We start from the raw sequence: 21492 nt of genomic DNA, 5'->3' as shown, positions 1-21492 counted from the left end.
GCTCTTTCCAGTACCTGTTAGTTTAGCTGCATCCGGTACCTGTTAGTTTAGCTGCATCCGGTACCTGTTAGTTTAGCTGCGTCCGGTACCTGTTAGTTTAGCTGCATCCGGTACCTGTTAGTTTAGCTGCATCCGGTACCTGTTAGTTTAGCTGCGTCCGGTACCTGTTAGTTTAGCTGCGTCCGGTACCTGTTAGTTTAGCTCTGTCCAGTACCTGTTCGTTTAGCTGCATCCAGTACCTGTTAGTTTAGCTGCATCCAGTACCTGTTAGTTTAGCTGCATCCGGTACCTGTTAGTGGGGTCCTGTGTGGCTCAGTCGGTAGAGCATGGCGCTTTTGCAACGCCAAGCGTCGTGGGTTCGATTCCCGCTGGGACCACCCATATGTAAAAGTAGTGGCCCCAGCCGACTTGTAAGTCGCTTTGGACAAAAGCGTCTGCTAAATGGGATATATTATTTATTATTATTATTTAGTTTAGCTGCATCCGGTACCTGTTAGTTTAGCTGCATCCGGTACCTGTTAGTTTAGCTGCATCCGGTACCTGTTAGTTTAGCTCTGTCCAGTACCTGTTAGTTTAGCTGCATCCGGTACCTGTTAGTTTAGCTGCATCCGGTACCTGTTAGTTTAGCTGCATCCGGTACCTGTTAGTTTAGCTGCATCCAGTACCTGTTAGTTTAGCTCTGTCCAGTACCTGTTAGTTTAGCTGCATCCAGTACCTGTTAGTTTAGCTGCATCCGGTACCTGTTAGTTTAGCTGCATCCGGTACCTGTTAGTTTAGCTGCATCCGGTACCTGTTAGTTTAGCTGCATCCGGTACCTGTTAGTTTAGCTGCATCCAGTACCTGTTAGTTTAGCTGCATCCAGTACCTGTTAGTTTATCTGCATCCAGTACCGGTTAGTTTAGCTGCATCCGGTACCTGTTAGTTTAGCTGCATCCGGTACCTGTTAGTTTAGCTGCATCCGGTACCTGTTAGTTTAGCTCTGTCCAGTACCTGTTAGTTTAGCTGCATCCAGTACCTGTTAGTTTAGCTGCATCCGGTACCTGTTAGTTTAGCTGCATCCAGTAACTGTTAGTTTAGCTGCATCCAGTACCTGTTAGTTTAGCTCTGTCCAGTACCTGTTAGTTTAGCTGCATCCGGTACCTGTTAGTTTAGCTGCATCCTGTACCTGTTAGTTTAGCTGCATCCGGTACCTGTTAGTTTAGCTGCATCCGGTACCTGTTAGTTTAGCTGCATCCGGTACCTGTTAGTTTAGCTGCGTCCGGTACCTGTTAGTTTAGCTGCATCCGGTACCTGTTAGTTTAGCTGCATCCGGTACCTGTTAGTTTAGCTGCGTCCGGTACCTGTTAGTTTAGCTGCATCCGGTACCTGTTAGTTTAGCTGCATCCAGTACCTGTTAGTTTAGCTGCATCCGGTACCTGTTAGTTTAGCTGCATCCAGTACCTGTTAGTTTAGCTGCATCCGGTACCTGTTAGTTTAGCTCTGTCCAGTACCTGTTAGTTTAGCTGCATCCAGTACCTGTTAGTTTAGCTCTGTCCAGTACCTTTTAGTTTAGCTGCATCCAGTACCTGTTAGTTTAGCTGCATCCAGTACCTGTTAGTTTAGCTGCATCCGGTACCTGTTAGTTTAGCTGCATCCGGTACCTGTTAGTTTAGCTGCATCCAGTACCTGTTAGTTTAGCTGCATCCTGTACCTGTTAGTTTAGCTGCATCCGGTACCTGTTAGTTTAGCTGCATCCAGTACCTGTTAGTTTAGCTGCATCCAGTACCGGTTAGTTTAGCTGCATCCGGTACCTGTTAGTTTAGCTGCATCCGGTACCTGTTAGTTTAGCTCTGTCCAGTACCTGTTCGTTTAGCTGCATCCAGTACCTGTTAGTTTAGCTGCATCCAGTAACTGTTAGTTTAGCTGCATCCAGTACCTGTTAGTTTAGCTCTGTCCAGTACCTGTTAGTTTAGCTGCATCCAGTACCTGTTAGTTTAGCTCTGTCCAGTACCTGTTAGTTTAGCTGCATCCAGTACCTGTTAGTTTAGCTGCATCCGGTACCTGTTAGTTTAGCTGCGTCCGGTACCTGTTAGTTTAGCTCTGTCCAGTACCTGTTCGTTTAGCTGCATCCAGTACCTGTTAGTTTAGCTGCATCCAGTACCTGTTAGTTTAGCTGCATCCGGTACCTGTTAGTTTAGCTGCATCCGGTACCTGTTAGTTTAGCTGCATCCGGTACCTGTTAGTTTAGCTCTGTCCAGTACCTGTTAGTTTAGCTGCATCCGGTACCTGTTAGTTTAGCTGCATCCGGTACCTGTTAGTTTAGCTGCATCCGTACCTGTTAGTTTAGCTGCATCCAGTACCTGTTAGTTTAGCTCTGTCCAGTACCTGTTAGTTTAGCTGCATCCAGTACCTGTTAGTTTAGCTGCATCCGGTACCTGTTAGTTTAGCTGCATCCGGTACCTGTTAGTTTAGCTGCATCCGGTACCTGTTAGTTTAGCTGCATCTGGTACCTGTTAGTTTAGCTGCATCCGGTACCTGTTAGTTTAGCTGCATCCGGTACCTGTTAGTTTAGCTGCATCCAGTACCTGTTAGTTTAGCTGCATCCAGTACCGGTTAGTTTAGCTGCATCCGGTACCTGTTAGTTTAGCTGCATCCGGTACCTGTTAGTTTAGCTGCATCCGGTACCTGTTAGTTTAGCTCTGTCCAGTACCTGTTAGTTTAGCTGCATCCAGTACCTGTTAGTTTAGCTGCATCCGGTACCTGTTAGTTTAGCTGCATCCAGTAACTGTTAGTTTAGCTGCATCCAGTACCTGTTAGTTTAGCTCTGTCCAGTACCTGTTAGTTTAGCTGCATCCGGTACCTGTTAGTTTAGCTGCATCCTGTACCTGTTAGTTTAGCTGCATCCGTACCTGTTAGTTTAGCTGCATCCGGTACCTGTTAGTTTAGCTGCATCCGTACCTGTTAGTTTAGCTGCGTCCGGTACCTGTTAGTTTAGCTGCATCCGTACCTGTTAGTTTAGCTGCATCCGGTACCTGTTAGTTTAGCTGCGTCCGGTACCTGTTAGTTTAGCTGCATCCGGTACCTGTTAGTTTAGCTGCATCCAGTACCTGTTAGTTTAGCTGCATCCGTACCTGTTAGTTTAGCTGCGTCCGGTACCTGTTAGTTTAGCTGCATCCGGTACCTGTTAGTTTAGCTGCATCCGTACCTGTTAGTTTAGCTGCGTCCGGTACCTGTTAGTTTAGCTGCATCCGGTACCTGTTAGTTTAGCTGCGTCCGGTACCTGTTAGTTTAGCTGCATCCAGTACCTGTTAGTTTAGCTGCATCCAGTACCTGTTAGTTTAGCTGCATCCGGTACCTGTTAGTTTAGCTGCATCCGGTACCTGTTAGTTTAGCTCTGTTCAGTACCTGTTAGTTTAGCTGCATCCAGTACCTGTTAGTTTAGCTGCATCCGGTACCTGTTAGTTTAGCTGCATCCAGTAACTGTTAGTTTAGCTGCATCCAGTACCTGTTAGTTTAGCTCTGTCCAGTACCTGTTAGTTTAGCTGCATCCAGTACCTGTTAGTTTAGCTGCATCCAGTACCTGTTAGTTTAGCTGCATCCGTACCTGTTAGTTTAGCTGCATCCGGTACCTGTTAGTTTAGCTGCATCCAGTACCTGTTAGTTTAGCTGCATCCTGTACCTGTTAGTTTAGCTGCATCCGGTACCTGTTAGTTTAGCTGCATCCAGTACCTGTTAGTTTAGCTGCATCCAGTACCGTTAGTTTAGCTGCATCCGTACCTGTTAGTTTAGCTGCATCCGGTACCTGTTAGTTTAGCTGCATCCGGTACCTGTTAGTTTAGCTCTGTTCAGTACCTGTTAGTTTAGCTGCATCCAGTACCTGTTAGTTTAGCTGCATCCGGTACCTGTTAGTTTAGCTGCATCCAGTACCTGTTAGTTTAGCTGCATCCAGTACCGGTTAGTTTAGCTGCATCCGGTACCTGTTAGTTTAGCTGCATCCGGTACCTGTTAGTTTAGCTGCATCCGGTACCTGTTAGTTTAGCTCTGTTCAGTACCTGTTAGTTTAGCTGCATCCAGTACCTGTTAGTTTAGCTACATCCAGTACCGGTTAGTTTAGCTGCATCGGGTACCTGTTAGTTTAGCTGCATCCGGTACCTGTTAGTTTAGCTGCATCCGGTACCTGTTAGTTTAGCTGCATCCAGTAACTGTTAGTTTAGCTGCATCCAGTACCTGTTAGTTTAGCTCTGTCCAGTACCTGTTAGTTTAGCTGCATCCAGTACCTGTTAGTTTAGCTGCATCCAGTACCTGTTAGTTTAGCTGCATCCGGTACCTGTTAGTTTAGCTGCATCCGGTACCTGTTAGTTTAGCTGCATCCAGTACCTGTTAGTTTAGCTGCATCCTGTACCTGTTAGTTTAGCTGCATCCGGTACCTGTTAGTTTAGCTGCATCCAGTACCTGTTAGTTTAGCTGCATCCAGTACCGGTTAGTTTAGCTGCATCCGGTACCTGTTAGTTTAGCTGCATCCGGTACCTGTTAGTTTAGCTGCATCCGATACCTGTTAGTTTAGCTCTGTTCAGTACCTGTTAGTTTAGCTGCATCCAGTACCTGTTAGTTTAGCTGCATCCGGTACCTGTTAGTTTAGCTGCATCCAGTACCTGTTAGTTTAGCTGCATCCAGTACCGGTTAGTTTAGCTGCATCCGGTACCTGTTAGTTTAGCTGCATCCGGTACCTGTTAGTTTCGCTGCATCCGGTACCTGTTAGTTTAGCTCTGTTCAGTACCTGTTAGTTTAGCTGCATCCAGTACCTGTTAGTTTAGCTACATCCAGTACCGGTTAGTTTAGCTGCATCGGGTACCTGTTAGTTTAGCTGCATCCAGTACCTGTTAGTTTAGCTGCATCCGGTACCTGTTAGTTTAGCTGCATCCAGTAACTGTTAGTTTAGCTGCATCCAGTACCTGTTAGTTTAGCTCTGTCCAGTACCTGTTAGTTTAGCTGCATCCGGTACCTGTTAGTTTAGCTGCATCCGGTACCTGTTAGTTTAGCTGCGTCCGGTACCTGTTAGTTTAGCTGCATCCGGTACCTGTTAGTTTAGCTGCATAAGGTACCTGTTAGTTTAGCTGCGTCCGGTACCTGTTAGTTTAGCTGCGTCCGGTACCTGTTAGTTTAGCTCTGTCCAGTACCTGTTCGTTTAGCTGCATCCAGTACCTGTTAGTTTAGCTGCATCCAGTACCTGTTAGTTTAGCTGCATCCGGTACCTGTTAGTTTAGCTGCATCCGGTACCTGTTAGTTTAGCTGCATCCGGTACCTGTTAGTTTAGCTGCATCCGGTACCTGTTAGTTTAGCTCTGTCCAGTACCTGTTAGTTTAGCTGCATCCGGTACCTGTTAGTTTAGCTGCATCCGGTACCTGTTAGTTTAGCTGCATCCGGTACCTGTTAGTTTAGCTGCATCCAGTACCTGTTAGTTTAGCTCTGTCCAGTACCTGTTAGTTTAGCTGCATCCAGTACCTGTTAGTTTAGCTGCATCCGGTACCTGTTAGTTTAGCTGCATCCGGTACCTGTTAGTTTAGCTGCATCCGGTACCTGTTAGTTTAGCTGCATCCGGTACCTGTTAGTTTAGCTGCATCCAGTACCTGTTAGTTTAGCTATGTCCAGTACATGTTAGTTTAGCTGCATCCAGTACCTGTTAGTTTAGCTGCATCCAGTACCTGTTAGTTTAGCTGCATCCGGTACCTGTTAGTTTAGCTGCATCCGGTACCTGTTAGTTTAGCTGCATCCGGTACCTGTTAGTTTAGCTGCATCCGTACCTGTTAGTTTAGCTGCATCCAGTACCTGTTAGTTTAGCTGCATCCAGTACCGGTTAGTTTAGCTGCATCCGGTACCTGTTAGTTTAGCTGCATCCGGTACCTGTTAGTTTAGCTGCATCCGGTACCTGTTAGTTTAGCTCTGTCCAGTACCTGTTAGTTTAGCTGCATCCAGTACCTGTTAGTTTAGCTGCATCCGGTACCTGTTAGTTTAGCTGCATCCAGTAACTGTTAGTTTAGCTGCGTCTTTTACCTGTTAGTTTAGCTCTGTCCAGTACCTGTTAGTTTAGCTGCATCCGGTACCTGTTAGTTTAGCTGCATCCTGTACCTGTTAGTTTAGCTGCATCCGGTACCTGTTAGTTTAGCTGCATCCGGTACCTGTTAGTTTAGCTGCATCCGGTACCTGTTAGTTTAGCTGCGTCCGTACCTGTTAGTTTAGCTGCATCCGTACCTGTTAGTTTAGCTGCATCCGGTACCTGTTAGTTTAGCTGCGTCCGGTACCTGTTAGTTTAGCTGCATCCGTACCTGTTAGTTTAGCTGCGTCCGGTACCTGTTAGTTTAGCTGCATCCAGTACCTGTTAGTTTAGCTGCATCCAGTACCTGTTAGTTTAGCTGCATCCAGTACCTGTTAGTTTAGCTGCATCCGGTACCTGTTAGTTTAGCTGCATCCGGTACCTGTTAGTTTAGCTGCATCCAGTACCTGTTAGTTTAGCTGCATCCTGTACCTGTTAGTTTAGCTGCATCCGGTACCTGTTAGTTTAGCTGCATCCAGTACCTGTTAGTTTAGCTGCATCCAGTACCTGTTAGTTTAGCTGCATCCAGTACCTGTTAGTTTAGCTGCATCCGGTACCTGTTAGTTTAGCTGCATCCGGTACCTGTTAGTTTAGCTGCATCCGGTACCTGTTAGTTTAGCTGCATCCGGTACCTGTTAGTTTAGCTCTGTTCAGTACCTGTTAGTTTAGCTGCATCCAGTACCTGTTAGTTTAGCTGCATCCGGTACCTGTTAGTTTAGCTGCATCCAGTAACTGTTAGTTTAGCTGCATCCAGTACCTGTTAGTTTAGCTCTGTCCAGTACCTGTTAGTTTAGCTGCATCCGGTACCTGTTAGTTTAGCTGCATCCAGTACCTGTTAGTTTAGCTGCGTCCGGTACCTGTTAGTTTAGCTGCATCCGGTACCTGTTAGTTTAACTGCATCCGGTACCTGTTAGTTTAGCTGCGTCCGGTACCTGTTAGTTTAGCTGCGTCCGGTACCTGTTAGTTTAGCTCTGTCCAGTACCTGTTCGTTTAGCTGCATCCAGTACCTGTTAGTTTAGCTGCATCCAGTACCTGTTAGTTTAGCTGCATCCGGTACCTGTTAGTTTAGCTGCATCCGGTACCTGTTAGTTTAGCTGCATCCGGTACCTGTTAGTTTAGCTGCATCCGGTACCTGTTAGTTTAGCTCTGTCCAGTACCTGTTAGTTTAGCTGCATCCGGTACCTGTTAGTTTAGCTGCATCCGGTACCTGTTAGTTTAGCTGCATCCGGTACCTGTTAGTTTAGCTGCATCCAGTACCTGTTAGTTTAGCTCTGTCCAGTACCTGTTAGTTTAGCTGCATCCAGTACCTGTTAGTTTAGCTGCATCCGGTACCTGTTAGTTTAGCTGCATCCGGTACCTGTTAGTTTAGCTGCATCCGGTACCTGTTAGTTTAGCTGCATCCGGTACCTGTTAGTTTAGCTGCATCCAGTACCTGTTAGTTTAGCTCTGTCCAGTACATGTTAGTTTAGCTGCATCCAGTACCTGTTAGTTTAGCTGCATCCAGTACCTGTTAGTTTAGCTGCATCCGGTACCTGTTAGTTTAGCTGCATCCGGTACCTGTTAGTTTAGCTGCATCCGGTACCTGTTAGTTTAGCTGCATCCGGTACCTGTTAGTTTAGCTGCATCCAGTACCTGTTAGTTTAGCTGCATCCAGTACCGGTTAGTTTAGCTGCATCCGGTACCTGTTAGTTTAGCTGCATCCGGTACCTGTTAGTTTAGCTGCATCCGTACCTGTTAGTTTAGCTCTGTCCAGTACCTGTTAGTTTAGCTGCATCCAGTACCTGTTAGTTTAGCTGCATCCGGTACCTGTTAGTTTAGCTGCATCCAGTAACTGTTAGTTTAGCTGCATCCAGTACCTGTTAGTTTAGCTCTGTCCAGTACCTGTTAGTTTAGCTGCATCCGGTACCTGTTAGTTTAGCTGCATCCTGTACCTGTTAGTTTAGCTGCATCCGGTACCTGTTAGTTTAGCTGCATCCGGTACCTGTTAGTTTAGCTGCATCCGGTACCTGTTAGTTTAGCTGCGTCCGGTACCTGTTAGTTTAGCTGCATCCGGTACCTGTTAGTTTAGCTGCATCCGGTACCTGTTAGTTTAGCTGCGTCCGGTACCTGTTAGTTTAGCTGCATCCGGTACCTGTTAGTTTAGCTGCGTCCGGTACCTGTTAGTTTAGCTGCATCCAGTACCTGTTAGTTTAGCTGCATCCAGTACCTGTTAGTTTAGCTGCATCCGGTACCTGTTAGTTTAGCTGCATCCAGTACCTGTTAGTTTAGCTGCATCCGGTACCTGTTAGTTTAGCTGCGTCCGGTACCTGTTAGTTTAGCTGCGTCCGGTACCTGTTAGTTTAGCTGCGTCCAGTACCTGTTAGTTTAGCTCTGTCCAGTACCTGTTAGTTTAGCTGCATCCAGTACCTGTTAGTTTAGCTGCATCCAGTACCTGTTAGTTTAGCTCTGTTCAGTACCTGTTAGTTTAGCTGCATCCGGTACCTGTTAGTTTAGCTGCGTCCGGTACCTGTTAGTTTAGCTGCATCCGGTACCTGTTAGTTTAGCTGCATCCAGTACCTGTTAGTTTAGCTCTGTCCAGTACCTGTCTGTTTAGCTCTGTCCAGTACCTGTTAGTTTAGCTGCATCCAGTACCTGTTAGTTTAGCTCTGTTCAGTACCTGTTAGTTTAGCTGCATCCGGTACCTGTTAGTTTAGCTGCATCCAGTACCTGTTAGTTTAGCTCTGTCCAGTACCTGTTAGTTTAGCTGCGTCCGGTACCTGTTAGTTTAGCTGCATCCGGTACCTGTTAGTTTAGCTGCGTCCAGTACCTGTTAGTTTAGCTGCGTCCGGTACCTGTTAGTTTAGCTGCGTCCGGTACCTGTTAGTTTAGCTGCATCCAGTACCTGTTAGTTTAGCTCTGTCCAGTACCTGTTAGTTTAGCTGCATCCGGTACCTGTTAGTTTAGCTCTGTCCAGTACCTGTTAGTTTAGCTGCGTCCGGTACCTGTTAGTTTAGCTGCATCCGGTACCTGTTAGTTTAGCTGCATCCAGTACCTGTTAGTTTAGCTCTGTCCAGTACCTGTTAGTTTAGCTGCATCCGGTACCTGTTAGTTTAGCTGCATCCGGTACCTGTTAGTTTAGCTGCATCCGGTGCGGTACCTGTTAGTTTAGCTGCATCCAGTACCTGTTAGTTTAGCTGCATCCAGTACCTGTTAGTTTAGCTGCATCCGGTACCTGTTAGTTTAGCTGCATCCAGTACCTGTTAGTTTAGCTGCATCCGGTACCTGTTAGTTTAGCTGCATCCAGTACCTGTTAGTTTAGCTGCATCCGGTACCTGTTAGTTTAGCTGCATCCGGTACCTGTTAGTTTAGCTGCATCCGGTACCTGTTAGTTTAGCTGCATCCGGTACCTGTTAGTTTAGCTGCATCCGGTACCTGTTAGTTTAGCTGCGTCCGGTACCTGTTAGTTTAGCTCTGTCCAGTACCTGTCTGTTTAGCTCTGTCCGGTACCTGTTAGTTTAGCTGCATTCAATACCTGTTAGTTTAGCTGCATTCAGTACCTGTCAGTTTAGCTCTGTCCAGCACCTGTCAATTTGCTGGACCTCAGCTAAACTGTCAGGTACTGGACAGAGCTAAACTGACAGGTACTGGACAGAGCTAAACTGACAGGTACTGGACAGAGCTAAACAGACAGGTACTGGACAGAGCTAAACAGACAGGTACTGGACAGAGCTAAACAGACAGGTACTGGACAGAGCTAAGCAGACAGGTACTGGACAGAGCTAAACAGACAGGTACTGGACAGAGGTAAACAGACAGGTACTGGACAGAGCTAAACAGACAGGAAAGTTAATAGTTACTAATGGGTAGAAGAAACATCACAGATTAATATCATTACTTCAGTATATTAGGAGATAGTCACAACACCTCATAAGGAGCTAGAACTACACACCTGATAAAGTTATGGAACTACACACCCATAACCCTAACCTTAGCTAACCCTTCACATAACCCTAACCCTGACCTTAACTCGAACCCATAACCCTAACCCCTAGCTAATGTTAGACACCTAGCCAACTAGCTAGAATTTGTAACATATCATACACTTAGTAATTCATAACATATTGTATGTTTAGCAAATTCATGACATATAACGAATTGTAATTCGTTACATATCGCACGAAATGGGTGATGGACATCCCCAAATTGATACATACGATTCAAAACGTAATACATCATACTAAATGGAGGGTCTCGGATTTAAGTACAGAATAATACGAAATGCTCTGAGACCAGATTCGATAAGGAGCTGGAACTACACAGCTGATAAAGAGCTGGAACTACAAACCTGATAAGTAGATTGAACTACACACTTGATAAGGAGCTGGAACTACACACCTGAAACTTCAAACCTGATAAGAAGATGGAACTACACACCTGATAAGGAGCTGGAACTACACACCTGAAACTACAAACCTGATAAGAAGATGGAACTACACACCTGATAAGGAGCTGGAACTACACACCTGAAACTACAAACCTGATAAGAAGATGGAACTACACACCTGATAAGGAGCTGGAACTACACACCTGAAACTACAAACCTGATAAGAAGATGGAACTACACACCTGATAAGGAGCTGGAACTACACACCTGAAACTACAAACCTGATAAGAAGATGGAACTACACACCTGATAAGGAGCTGGAACTACACACCTGAAACTTCAAACCTGATAAGAAGATGGAACTACACACCTGATAAGGAGCTGGAACTACACACCTGAAACTACAAACCTGATAAGGAGCTGGAACTAAACACCTGATAAGGAGCTGGAACTACACACCTGAAACTACAAACCTGATAAGTAGATGGAACTACACACCTGAAACTACAAACCTGATAAGTAGATGGAACTACACACCTGATAAGGAGCTGGAACTAAACACCTGATAAGGAGCTGGAACTACACACCTGATAAGGAGCTGGAACTAAACACCTGATAAGGAGCTGGAACTACACACCTGAAACTTCAAACCTGATAAGAAGATGGAACTACACACCTGATAAGGAGCTGGAACTACACACCTGAAACTACAAACCTGATAAGGAGCTGGAACTAAACACCTGATAAGGAGCTGGAACTACACACCTGAAACTACAAACCTGATAAGTAGATGGAACTACACACCTGAAACTACAAACCTGATAAGTAGATGGAACTACACACCTGATAAGGAGCTGGAACTAAACACCTGATAAGGATCTGGAACTAAACACCTGATAAGGAGCTGGAACTAAACACCTGATAAGGAGCTGGAGCTAAACACCTGATAAGGAGCTGGAACTACACACCTGATAAGGAGCTGGAACTAAACACCTGATAAGGAGCTGGAACTAAACACCTGATAAAGAGCTGGAACTAAACACCTGATAAGGAGCTGTTCATCAAAACAGTCTGCAAAGAAAACAATATGTCCCTTATTCAAAGACTGAAATCTGAACAAAACTCTTAAAATATTGATCAAAATGAATTAACTGTTTTTCTTCACTAAATGCTACAATGAATCACAAATATGTATACCCGTTATATCTATAGCTACCTCATCCTTCAAGATGAAGTAATTAACCACCCCAAGAGCACATAAATATGAATCCCAGCCCAGACAGGGCTGTGTCCCAAAGTGCACAACTTTTGATAGGTCTCTGGTCAAAATGAGTGCATTAAATAGGGAATATGGTGACATTTGGGACGTAGCCCTGATTAAGGGATTGGAATGTGTGACCAGGTAGAATTGGAGGAGGCATACATACGACTCTAATCAATAATTGGTCACAGTGTACTCTAACGGAAAATTGCTGTCTTGGAATGTGGAACGTAGCAGTCTTATCTGGCTCAAGGTAAACTGTGCTTAATTGCTGTTACACTTGATTATGCTCCAAATATTAGGCAGCCTAAGAAACCTGTAGTGTGGTGCATCTTAAGCAGTATGTTGTAACAGTGTATGCATAATATGCAGATTTCTGTTCACATTCCGGGATATCTCTGCTGCCAATATACTATTTATATTCCAATAGCGCTCATCCATGCAAAGTCAATTTACTCATCTGAAATCATATTGTCTTTACACGCTTAATATAGGTTACTATGGTTATGAATTAAGGAATAAAACCACATATTTCTCTGTTTTGCATATGTGACAGACCGGCTCTATTCGGTCTTAAGTAGCAAAATTTGAAATAGTGTTTTTTACATTTTTACAAGCCATGAGGCCGAAGGAATTGTCTGCAGAGCTCCGATATAGGATTATGTCGAGGCACAGATCTGGGGAAGGGTACCAAAACGTTTCTGCAGCATTGAAGGTCCCAAAGAAGACTGTGGCCTCCATCATTCTTAAATGGAAGAAGTTTGGAAATACCAAGACTCTTCTTAGAGCTGGCTGCCCAGCAAAACAGAGCAATTAGGGGAGAAGGGCCTTGGTCAAGGAGGTGACCAAGAACCCGATGGTCACTCTGAGAGAGCTCCAGATTTCCTCTGTGTTGGAAGAACCTCCCAGAAGGACAACCATCTCTGCAGCACTCTACCAATCAGGCCTGTATGGTAGAGTGGCCAGAAGGTCAAACACAGATCAAACATGTAATGTTAGCTAGCGAGTCAGCCAGCTAATGTTAGCTTGCTAGATAACAGTACGCTTTAACTTGAAAATAAAATGACTTCCTGACAAATTAGAAAAGTATAATATCTGAAAATCTAGCTAGCTAGACGATCTTACCCACATGCATGGATGGATGTTTCTCCCTCTCTGTCACGGATGCCATGGTTGCCCTTAGTTTGATGGTAATACAGAGACAGGCATTTTATACAACAGCCTTCTGTCTGTTCTCTTTTCGAGTCCCTCTACATATTTGCAATCAAATGCCATAATTTTCTCTATCTCCTTAGCTATCGTACTCTAATTCCACTGGGCATCCCACTGATTTCAAAAGTCGGTCCTTTAGAAAGTAGAGAGCAACACTTTTGCAGTTCTACTACGTGACGTCTTTCAGAAAGAAGCTTCAGAAAGGATTACCTACACATGCTGACTAGCTCATGTCATAGACAGAAGCGTGCTACATGGCAGACCAATCCCAACTCATCTCTCGACATCTCCAGTCCATCCATTACCTCAGCGAATCATGGCCAATGGAAATTAACTCTTGGAAGGAAGATAGTCAGGAGGACATATTCTTGGACGAATGGAGCAGTATATGTACCAAGGCTCAGACACAGACTGTGAATACTCGGCTAAAACTATTGCAATACAATTGGTTGATGCGAACAGATGTTACCACTGCTAAGTTAAATGTGCTTAATAGTACAATTCCAGATATATGCTACAAGTGCAATCACTCTAAAGGGATTCTGTTTCATTGTCTGTGGGACTGTGAGAAAATTCACAATTTTTGGAAGGAGGTATCACATATGATATCCCAAATAGTATCAGTAAAATTGCCTCTCCATCCCAAAGTGTTACCCTGGGGTTGTACCCAATCAATCCTCATCTAAAGAACCAAGAATAAACTCTTATAGATATGTGATTGTTGCAAGCAAGAGGCTTGATAGCTCTTGCCTGGAAAAGTGTGAACAGACCTAGTATTGCCCAATGGCATAGGGAAATGTTGTCTTGCCCAACAATGGACAAGATAACATACACGGTTAAGGGTAAACAAGACACCTTTGTAAAGGTTTGGGGACCATTTTTGGATTTTGTTGAGCAGCGTGATGTGGGTGAAATATTGGCTAATAAAGGACACTCAGGGTAGTGTGTGCATGTGGTGTGGTGGGGAGAGATATCCAATTGGCTTCTGGCGCTGTGTTTCATCTTACATTTGCACCAAATATGTTCTATCCTGTTGGATCAGACCACTGTAATTGTGGTGGTTTTATGCTTCTGTAACACTTTTGTTTTGTCTTAGATGTTTCATAACATATCTAATCTAATAGATACCATATATTTTTTTGCTGTAAACTTTTGATGTGGTTTTTGCTGTTATATTTTTTTCATGTAATATTTCTTCTTATATATGTCTTGTTAAAGAATAAAAATAAATAACTATATTGTTTAAAAATAAGATATAATGGCTAATGGGAAGGTTTTATTTTTTTCCGCGGCTAATCCAACTAGGCTCGTAATTTACCAATTCTATTCGTATTTACATATGGCATACTAGTTTGTTATTAAGGCAAATGAAAGCTTAAAAAAAACAACGTTAAAATGCCTCTCCTGTGAAGTAGTGATGCTTGACATACAGTACCAGTCAAAAGTACTCATTCAAGAATTTCTCTTTATTTGACTATTTTCTACATTGTAGAATAATAGTGAAGAAATCAAAACTATGAAATAACATGAAATCACGTAGTAACCAAAAAGGTGTTAAACAAATCAAAATAGATTTTATATATTAGATTCTTTAAAGTTGCTACCCTTTGCCTTGAAAACTGCTTTGCACACTCTTGGCATTCTTTCAGCCAGGTTCATGAGGACTGATTTTCCAACAATCTTGAAAGAGTTTCCACATATGCTGAGCACTTGTTGTCTGCTTTTCCTTCACTCTGCGGTCGAACACTTTCGAAACCATCTCAATTGTGAAGGCCAGGTCATCTGATGCAGCACTCCATCCCCATCCTTGGTCAAATAGCCCATAAAAAGCCTGGGGGTGTGTTTTGGGTCATTGTCCTGTTGAAAAACAAAATGATAGTCCCACTAAGCGCAAACCAGATGGGATGGCGTATCACTGCAGAATGCTGAAGTAGTCATGCTATGGTAGTCATGCTTATTAGGTGTGCCTTGAATTCTAAATATATCACTGACAGTGTCACCAGCAAAGCACCCCCACACCATCACACCTCCTCCTCCATGCTTCAATGTGGGAACCACACATGCAGAGATAATCCGTTCACCTACTCTGTTTCTCACAAAGACCGAGAAGGAGAGTGATGGAGTGCTGCATCAGATGACCTGCCCTTCACAATCACCCTATCTCAACCCAAATGAGATGGTTTGGGATGAGTTGGACTGCAAAGTAAAAATGCGAAGAGTGTGCAAAGCTGTATAATCAAGGCAAAGGGTGGCTACTTTGAAGAATAGAAAATATATTTTACTTTTTTTAAACACTTTTTTGGTTACTACACTTCCATTATGTTATTTCTTGTTTTGATGTCTTCACTATTATACTACAATGTAGAAAATAATACAAAATAAAGAAAAACCATAGAATGAGTAGGTGTGTCCAAACTTTTGACTCGTACTGTATATGTACATTTGAAGTCGGAAGTTCACATACACTTATATCAAAGTCATTAAAACTCATTTTTCAACCACCACAAATTTCTTGTTAACAAACTATAATTTTGGCATGTCGGTTAGGACATCTACTTTGTGTATGACATAAGTCATCTTTCCAACAATCGTTTACAAACAAATTATTTCACTGTATCACAATTCCAGTGGGTCAGAAGTTTACATACACTAAGTTGACTGTGCCTTTAAGCAGCTTTAGAATGTTATGACTTTAGAAACTTCTAATAGGCTAATTGAAATCATTTGAGTCAATTGGAGGTGTACCCGTGGATGTATTTCAAGGCCTACCTTCACACTCAGTGCCTCTTTGCTGGGAAAATCATGGGAAAATCAAAAGAAATCAGCCAAGACCTCAGAAAAAAATTGTAGACTTCCACAAGTCTGGTTCATCCTTGGGAGCAATTTCCAAAACGCCTGAAGGTACCAAGTTAATCTGTACAAACAACAGTAGGCAAGTATAAACCCCATGGGACCACGCAGCTGTCATACCGCTCAGGAAGGAGATGGGTTCTGTCTCCTAGAGATGAATGTACTTTGGTGCAAAAAGTGAAAATTAATCCCAGAACAACAGCAAAGGACCTTGTGAAGATGCTGGAGGAAACGGGTACAATGTATCTATATCCACAGTAAAACAAGCCCTACATCGACATAGCCTGAAAGGCCGCTCAGAACCTCCATAAAATGGAGACAAAGATCATACTTTTTGGAGAAATGTCCTCTGGTCTGATGAAAAAAAAATAGAACTGTTTGGCCATAATGACCATTGTTGTGTTTGGAAGAAAAAGGGGGAGGCTTGCAAGCCGAAGAACACCATCCCAACCATGAAGCACGGGGGTGGCAGCATCATGTCGTGGGGGTGCTTTGCTGCAGGAAGGACTGGTGCCCTTTGCGAAATAGATGGCTTCATGAGGAAGGAAAATTATGTGGATATATTGAAGCAACATCTGAAGACATCAGTCAGGAAGTTAAAGCTTGGTAACAAATTGGTCTTCCAAATGGACAATGACCCCAATAATACTTCCAAAGTTGTGGCAAAATGGTTTAAGGACAACAAAATCAAGCTATTGGATTGGCCATCACAAAGGCCTGACCTCAATCCTATTGAAAATCTGTGGGCAGAACTGAAAAAGAGTGTGCGAGCAAGGAGGCCAACAAACCTGACTCAGTTACACCAGCTCTGTTAAACCATTTTAAAGGCAATGCTACCAAATACTAATTGAGTGTGTGTAAACCGCTAACCCACTGGGAATGTGATGAAAGAAATATAAGCTGAAATATATCATTCTCTTTACTATTATTCTGACATTTCACATTCTTAAAATAAAGTGGTGATCCTAACTGACCTAAGACAGGGGATTGTTAATAGGATTAAATGTCAGGAATTGTGAAACACTGAGTTTAAATGTATTTGGCTAAGGTGTATGTAAACTTCCGACTTCAACTGTATAAACAATTATATACGTAAGGAGGTCCTAAGATTCTAATAGCTAAATGATCCTTGGTATGACCATTAACCTTTACCAGCACTCCACCCATGGTACAAACACAGTATTTCACCTCACAAAGTCACAATGACTGTAGTGTACCATCATCATGATTGTTTTCAGTGGAGGTTACTCAGAGTAGGAAAGGGATTTTCACACACCCTGCCATAGACATAAACAATAATTATTGTTGACTCAAAGAAAGAGAAAGACAATAGTTTAACAGATTTTAACAATTTATTTAAAAATGAAAGGGAAGCAAGAGAGAGAGAGAGAAAGGTATATTACTCATTTTTTTCCCACTCAGCTAGCAAATACAGCTAGCTACTTTAGCCTACTCAAACACCTGGCTCAAGCGGATAGGGAAGCTATTCAACGTTATAACTCTTCCAAGTCAAGGTAAGCTTTTGGTTTTATAAATGTATTTTCACCAGGGCATGCCAGTGTAACTGCTAAACTGCTTGCTGACTGTACACTGTACTGCAGGATTGTTGTGAGTTTACTAATGCATTAGCTGTAGTAGCTGCGTTATCTATTACATTTGCTTATGTGGTGACAACGATGTAGGCTGAGTGTAGTGGTTATGATATGAAGGTTTGACTTGGAAAGGTTTTTTCACCTGGTCAAAGACAGCTGATGTGTTGAGCACTGAAGTCCACAAGCGAAGGGAAAAGGTGAGAAGGTGAGAGCACGTAGCAAAATGATCATGCTGTTTGTATGTGGCTGCTATGAAAGTGAACTGTGTTTTGGTGTGATCAAGGGTGTATTCATTCCAACTGATTCTTTTGGAAAACATAAAACGGAATCAAATGGAACAAAACGGGGAAAAACAAGCCTGAACATCGTTTGCAACATTGGACTAATGATTACACCTTAGATCAGCTAGTGTGTGCAAGGTGGTACTGAATGTGTCACTGTCTGTCACCGTGATTACACACATTTTTCTCAACATGTGCACCTACGTACGTTGTAAACGTTCATTCATAGGCTAGCTAGAATGTCGGAACCTCATGATGTGTAAAGGGAAAATTTGCGTATCACGTAGTAGACTAAACCTATCGATGTTATATTGAGCTGGGTGAATAGAATATGAATGACAGTCATCCAATATGCTATAATAGAAATAAGGCCATGCTCATAAAAAATACAACCTTCCTCCCTCATTTTAAACGTCACCGACTGCCACTGATTGTATTTAACGTGCTCATGCATGACAATGTCCTAACAACAATGAAATTTATTCAAATGAACACTTTCCATGTTCAATGAAAACCCAGAGATGAGTATTACCCCTCAAAATAGAATCTGAGTGTTTGAGTTTCTTTTTCTTTTTCGGGAACCAGAATCACTGAAGGTTGGGCCTGATTAATTTACTGTAAATTGGAGTCTATAATTTCCATGCGCTTTGAGTGTATCCAGGTAATTGTGTGCCCATGTGATGTCATAGTGGTAATGCTGACTTGCATGAGATCAGCATAATTAAGTAATAATGCCCGAGAAGCCGGTGTGTGGAGGATATATTGGCACGGGTGTTGTTAGGTCCGAGACTAATATACAGGTTACCAACATATCCAAATAATTATATTTTCATAAAAAAAATTCATTTTGATGAATTTATTCGTACTATTTCGTACATAGTCCCGATACTAATCTAGGGTTGCTACCAAAGCAGGCTGGTCTTTCGTTCTATGGGTTCAGTTGCTAGAGACGCTACCAAGTCGTTCAGTCTTTTTGTTCTGTATCTATCTATGGACGCAACCCAGTCGTTTGTTCTAAATGATCCATTTCCATACTGGATGGCAACATTCTCATCCCTTGCTTGCTAGCTAACCAACTACAGCTAACTTACAGTCAAGTAAATAAAAAACAGAAAAATGCAAAGTAGTTGCATTTGAATAAGTTGTTTTCCTCTGAGATTTATTTGGATACATCCAAAACAATGAGCTAATGAGGCGCAATTTTGCGTGGCATAGAAAATGTGCTTACTCGTCAGGACACTGTTGTTTAGAGCAGAGGAGCAAGCCAACCACACAGCTAACAAAATTACTTCAAATTGATGCTGTAAAAACTGAAAAGTAGCTTCAGTTAGTTTGACCTTTTTTCCAATTTATATTTCTATGTATCCATAAAACATTTGTCAGCTGATTCATGATTTAGACTGGCTGAGAAACGCTGCCATGAACACTGTTCATTAGTATGGGACAGCTGGAGATTGAATTTTAATATTGAAACAATGTTGCAAATGTTGAAGAGACAGACAGCAAGGTTTATTCAAATGTTTGCTGTTGAAAACAAAATGTTAGTCTTAAAGAAATGTGAGATAATGCCTTGATGCTTTTTATAGTGGAGACCAAGTTTTCACATTGCTTTGCTGATGAGACAGTGGATTGCGCAGTCAGATGGAACAGTAAATAGAGTAAATAGGCATTTTAACTTCATAGATTTAGCCGGTGGAATAGACACTGGATGGAAGTCGATTTTAACCAATCAGCATTCAGGATTAGACCCAGCCGTTGTGTAATGATCAGTTACCAAGTTCTAAAGGTCTGACAATGGCACCGAGGGAACTAGTCACAGAGGCATATACAGTGGGGCAAAAAAATATTTAGTCAGCCACCAATTGTGCAAATTCTCCCACTTAAAAAGATGAGAGAAGCCTGCAATTTTCATCATAGGTACACTTAAACTATGACAGACAAAATGAAAAGAAAAAAAAATAATAATAAAATAAATCGAGAAAATCACATTGTAGGATTTTTAATGAATTTATTTGCAAATTATGGTGGAAAATAAGTATTTGGTCACTTACAAACAAGCAAGATTTCTGACTCCCACAGACCTGTAACTTTCTTTAAGAGGCTCCTCTGTCCTCCACTTGTTACCTGTATTAATGGCACCTGTTTGAACTTGTTATCAGTATAAAAGACACCTGTCCACAACCTCAAACAGTCACACTCCAAACTCCACTATGGCCAAGACCAAAGAGCTGCCAAAGGACACCAGAAACAAAATTGTAGACCTGCACCAGGCTGGGAAGACTGAATCTGCAATAGGTAAGCAGCTTGGTCTGAAGAAATCAACTGTGGGAGCAATTATTAAGAAATGGAAGACATACAAGACCACTGATAATCTGCCTCAATCTGGGGCTCCACGCAAGATCTCACCCCGTGGGGTCAAAATGATCACAAGAACGGTGAGCAAAAATCCCAGAACCACACGGGGGGACCTAGTGAATGACCTGCAGAGAGCTGGGACCAAAGTAACAAAGCCTACCATCAGTAACACACTACGCCACCAGGGACTCAAATCCTGCAGTGCCAGACGTGTCCTCCTGCTTAAGCCAGTACATGTCCAGGCCCGTCTGAAGTTTGCTAGAGAGCATTTGGATGATCCAGAAGAAGATTGGGAGAATGGTCAGATGAAACCAAAATATAACTTTTTGGTAAAAACTCAACTCGTCGTGTTTGGAGGACAAAGAAAGACAAGTTGCATCCAAAGAACACCATACCTACTGTGAAGCATGGGGTTGGAAACATCATGCTTTGGGGCTGTTTTCTGCAAAGGGACCAGGACGATTGATCCGTGTAAAGGCAAGAATGAATGGGGCCATGTATCGTGAGATTTTGAGTGAAAACTTCCTTCCATCAACAAGGGCATTGAAGATGAAACGTGGCTGGGTCTTTCAGCATGACAATGATCCCAAACACACCGCCCGGGCAACGAAGGAGTGGCTTTGTAAGAAGCATTTCAAGGTCCTGGAGTGGCCTAGCCAGTCTCCAGATCTCAACCCCATAGAAAATCTTTGGAGGGAGTTGAAAGTCCGTGTTGCCCAGCAACAGCCCCAAAACATCACTGTTCTAGAGGAGATCTACATGGAGGAATGGGCCAAAATTCCATTAACAGTGTGTGAAAACCTTGTGAAGACTTACATAAAATGTTTGACCTCTGTCATTGCCAACAAAGGATATATAACAAAGTATTGAGATAAACTTTTGTTATTGACCAAATACTTATTTTCCACCATCATTTGCAAAAAAAATCCTACCATGTGATTTTCTGGATTTTTTTTCTCATTTTGTCTGTCATAGTTGAAGTGTACCTATCATGAAAATCACAGACCTCTCTCATCTTTTTAAGTGGGAGAACTTGCACAATTGGTGACTGACTAAATACTTTTTTGCCCCACTGTACCTAGTACTGAAAGGTCAATGGTATGGTTTCATGGGCGGAGCAAAATTTACAAGTACTGCACAGAGCCAAAACTGCAGGAGAGTTAGTAGTGAGTTTTACAAGTACTGGACAGAGCTAAACTGGCAGGAGAGTAATGAGTAATGGGTTGGTAATGGGTAGGAGAAACATCAGGGATTAATATCATTACATCAGTATAGTGGAGTTAGTCACAACATCTGAAAAGCAGCTGGAACTACACATCTGATAAGTACAGGAATATACATTTGCTTAACAAGTCACATAATATGAAGCATGGACTCACTCTGTATGCAATAATAGTGTTTAACATGATTTTTTAATGACTACCTCATCTCTCCACCCCACACGTCCAATTATCTGTAAGGTTCCTCAGTCGAGCAGTGAATTTCAAACAGATTCAAGCACAAAGACC

At 42.7% G+C, this 21492-nt stretch overlaps 1 non-coding gene across 1 annotated transcript; it reads left to right on the top strand.

Annotated features, from left to right (window-relative positions):
• The first annotated feature begins 299 nt into the window (after nucleotides 1–299).
• trnak-uuu (transfer RNA lysine (anticodon UUU)) lies at nucleotides 300–377 on the top strand. The gene has a single exon. It is a non-coding gene; the product is annotated as a tRNA-Lys (tRNA).
• Nucleotides 378–21492: the final 21115 nt, after the last annotated feature.

Source organism: Oncorhynchus masou, chromosome 11, assembly GCF_036934945.1.
Source record: "Oncorhynchus masou masou isolate Uvic2021 chromosome 11, UVic_Omas_1.1, whole genome shotgun sequence".
Classification (NCBI taxonomy): domain Eukaryota; kingdom Metazoa; phylum Chordata; class Actinopteri; order Salmoniformes; family Salmonidae; genus Oncorhynchus; species Oncorhynchus masou.
The sequence above is the reverse complement of the archived record's forward strand: the minus strand, read 5'-3'. Positions and strand labels throughout refer to the sequence as shown.